This window comes from Eptatretus burgeri, chromosome 8 (genome assembly GCF_056783735.1).
Source record: "Eptatretus burgeri isolate ZD-2024b chromosome 8, Ebu_testis_v1, whole genome shotgun sequence".
Taxonomy (NCBI): domain Eukaryota; kingdom Metazoa; phylum Chordata; class Myxini; order Myxiniformes; family Myxinidae; genus Eptatretus; species Eptatretus burgeri.
Window position 1 is genome coordinate 46,298,859 of NC_140968.1, and position 4,227 is coordinate 46,303,085.

General features: G+C 38.8%; 1 long non-coding RNA gene across 1 annotated transcript in view; it reads right to left on the reverse strand.

The window, feature by feature from the left end:
* Window positions 1–2,726: 2,726 nt before the first annotated feature.
* The window catches only part of LOC147021662 (uncharacterized), a 9,098-nt gene continuing 7,597 nt past the window's right edge, over window positions 2,727–4,227 (reverse strand). The window contains exons 2-3 of the long non-coding RNA XR_015060593.1: window positions 3,781–3,872; window positions 2,727–2,904 (exon numbers count right to left, since the gene is read on the reverse strand). This is a non-coding gene — a long non-coding RNA (uncharacterized LOC147021662). The remainder of the gene's footprint in view (window positions 2,905–3,780; window positions 3,873–4,227) is intronic.

Below are 4,227 nucleotides of genomic sequence, written 5' to 3' on the forward strand. Positions count from 1 at the left end.
CTGTTTTAATATATTGATAAGATTAGTGCTGTGGTGGTTGTTCTCACAAGCCTAATTATTTCACCTACGACCATACTATAGAATAGCTTCTTAGGAATGTTGCTGTCTAAGAAAGGCATTCACACAACGTGGAATGTGTGGTGTTCGTCCAACATTCAAATAATTTGGAGTGAAATTTATTACCATCACCATCAGCAATTGACAGAGGTTATGTTTTCACCCATGTCTGTTTTTGTGCAGTGTATGTCAAAAACTTGTGGGCAGATTTGGATGAAATTTGGGGGTCAGGTTGGGTGTGTGACAAAGCCGAAGTGTTTTAATTGTGCCAAAGATCCGAAACCGGATCATAGAATTTTTTCAGCGATTATTCACCATTGTGTGATAGGGCTAAAGACTATATTATATATACAATATCTCAAAAAGTTATGAACAGATGAGGCTGAAACTTGGTGGACAGGTTGGGCGTGTGATAAAGATGGATCAATTGGATTTTGGTGAAGATCTGAATCCAGAATTAAGAATTTTTTCAAAGTGATGCTTCACCATTGAGAGATGGGGCCAAAAACTATATTTTTTCAAAAATAGTGCTGTGGCATGATACTTCAAAACGTTGTGGATGTCTTATGGCAAAACTATGTGGATGAGTTGCTTAGGTAACAAGAATGAGCCGATTTGATTTTGGTTCAGGTCCAGATCCAGACCCGGCCTATCTGTGGGATATAAAATGTAAACTGTTCAACCTGGCAGAAGTATGTGATCTACCTCATGCCGTTCTAGATTTCTCTGTTTTCACAAAAAAGAACGACTTGCATTCCAATGGCATGAGGAAAATCACATCGCTTGGGGTACGGGGGAGGGACAGGAAATTCAACTACGCTCATTCCTGAATGTCGGACCATTTCTTCATGGTTTGGGAAAACTTTTTGACCCTCACCCTTTTCCATAAAGGCCGCAGGACTAATTTTACCAACCTCTCAACCCTTCCGTATGCTGCCAAATCTTGCAGATCACTAGAAAGTTTAAGACAACTGGGAAAGTTTCTGCAGATTTTAAAATGCATTCTCTTCCATCTCTCTCCCAAAAGGCTTTGAATAATCTTTCAAAGTGCAAGACCCATTCAGACAAACATATCTAAGTAGAATTAAAGGATGATCCTTGGTTTCATTTTATCTGACATGTGCAGATATTAGAACCCCCATGCAGTCAATACAGTCACAAACAGCTTTCGAAAGAAAATCAATGTTGAGCTGTAATTCACTGAAACATCTGAGTTGCTTCACTGTTAATAATCCACAAAAAACCAATTTAAATATCTCATTAAATCGGGATTTCATATTTTGAAAATTATATTTTTTCGGTATGTCAGCACACTAATTGATGTATAGGAGCATTATGGATTCACATGTTTAGTACATGACAGCACAGTAATTGTGTGCGTGAGTAATTGTGATAGAACAGAATTGATTTGCGAATGTAGCAGTACACGTTGATGGTGTAAATCGTTACTTCTTCATCACTAACAAAAGGTGATGCCTCCTGATTTGAGTCAAGGTGTCAAACAAGTTGATTTCCCATAGCTGGTGATAGAACCAATGCCAGCACATCTTTTTGGGGGCGAAAGTGTATCTTTACCCATCATCCTCATCAATGAACATGAAATGTGCTTTGAACCTCTCTACGGCATCCTTCCATCACTGTCCGTAACTGCATGAAGAAATTACCTGAAAAGAACACGAATTGCCTTACCACAAGTCTAAATAGAAATTTCAAAAAACATTGTGGGGTGGTCCCACTTTCCTCCATAATAACAGCAGCTGGAAGTGTGATGGCACCCTTGAACATCCATCAGTAAACACATGACCTCCCACAATACTCGTTTCTAAATATGTGATGGCTGAGTGTGGAATAAGGAATGTGTCTCTCACATTGGTTGTAATCTCCTTTTGCAATTTTTAGAAGGTGGAACAGAGCCCTCAAGGATCCAAGTATACATATTTTTTTCTTTGGATCCATGTTTTGAGCACCAACTTGTGATATTTTGCAATTGTCATATATCTGTTCCAATGACTCCTTTTAGGATTGTCACTGAACCTCAGACAGTCTCCTATTTTATCCATTTCCAGTGTAGTTTAATTTTCCAAATGTCAGTTTTTCTTCCTGTTATGTGCCAAACACTTTTGGGAAACATTTGTGATAAAAAGAATGTCTGTTGAACATCTTACTACCTTTCAATATTTGTTGCCATGGAGTCTCTTTTAAATGTTGGTTCAGGCTAATTCAGAGCGTACAAGAAGAGTCCTTCACAATCTTTGTGAAACACGTTTTGTTATTGTGTTCACCTTTGTGCAATTGTCTTACTGTTCAGGCCATTTTGCACATGCACTCCCAATATTTTCAGTATTGCTTCATTCTGATCACACCATGGGTCGTTAGCAATGCAGATCACCTGCTGGGACATGTTGATCTCTCACACAATTGTGTATCCCTCGATTAACCATCTAGCATGGTGAAAGTCACCTTGGCTGCCACCTCACTACCACTCCCACCCCATCAACCCCCTCCACACCATTTCCCAGCCCCTGCCATTTCCAAAAAGGATGCACATTTACAAAATGGGCTACTCGCATGCATAGGCCATATATAGACAAGCACTCAGGGAAGGATATAAAAAAGGAGGAAAATAAAAATGATAGCGTGCCTTTGCGCTGCTGCTTTTTACCTACGTCATATGATGCACTTGCTGAAGCAATCAGTGCAACCTCGGGGTTCACTGCCTCCATGTAGATTGGCGCGGGAGGTAGAAAGAAGTACAAAGATGTCTTTCTTCCTTCTGCTCAACAGCAAGGTCACCACTCATGAAAGTGATGCAGATTCTATTCGCTGCTTCAGTTTTGAAACTTGGACCTAAAGATGGCCATGCACAAAAGACAAAAGATCAGTTTGAGTTTACTGTCCAAGGTTCTGATATCCCACGAATGAAAAAGTAATAAAACTGTTTATCTGCTTTTTTCACTCACCTGGTATTGCCAGATAATGACATGTTCCAGGGGTGTGATGTTCCAGGAAAAAAAAATATAATTAATGCATGGTACCCCAAATTGAATTCTAACCCAAATTCATGCGAACCTGTTACGAATAGTTTGGCAGATAATTTCTGGGGTGGGGGTGGGGGGACTTTTAAAAATAAACAATTACTTTATCATACAAGGCAAGACAGGTATGCTTTAACATTTGCAAATGTCTTATCTCTCTGGTTCTGGAGTGAACACGTTATTCACATAATTTACAGGCATTAGAGATTAAATACTGAATAAATGCAAAGACATAAACATTTTGAAATAGTGAATAAATTAAATGATGATACAAATGGTGTGGGTTTTAAAAATGAACACCAAACTCAGATATTTTTTAATAGCCAGGGAAAATGGTTCTCCTAGTTTTGCATCTCAAGTGAATAGAGTGAGAGACCCAAAACAACACAGCATTTTATCACAATTTCCACAATACATTGCATTGTGATGTTGTGATTCTGCTCTGACATCAGAATAAATCTTTCATTTGAATAAGCTGAGCAGAACACAGTAAATTAGTTAGGAGTGGAATAGCCAAAATAAAGCATGCGATAAGATTTGCAAAACTTTTGCATCCAAACCTTTAGGAATGACTCCCGCTTAATGTGTGTGTGTGTGTGTGTTTTTTACCATGTTGGATTGTCAGGCGGTGACATGTACGAATGCATGTAGGGAAGGAAGGCGTCTATCATGTTGCAATCCTATTCACCCGTTGCTGGCAGTCCCAGACATCAGCAGGCGGTACGACAGATGAAGCTCGTTGACTGAAGCTCGAACGCCTGCAGCATTTGGTCTGGCTGTCTGTTAGTGAAGATAAGGCAAGATTTGAAGACAATTCTTGGCTTAGAAGTTTGCATTATTTTCTTTACAGCAAATACCTGAAATCCAGAAGGTTCAGTGAATAACAAATACAATTATATGACTGGATGGATGGAAAAAAAAGTAAAATCATTATTAAATCTGTGCAGATATGTTTGATAAAATTCTCTCACTTTTCCTACTGATAACCTTCCAAAATCTGATTGTAATACACCTGCACCTCATAATTTATCAACTGCGACCTAAAGCACTCAATGCAGAGCGAACAAAAATGAAAAATCAAATACCCATCTAACCTTTACACATTCAAGTATCTGATATATCCACATACATGTGA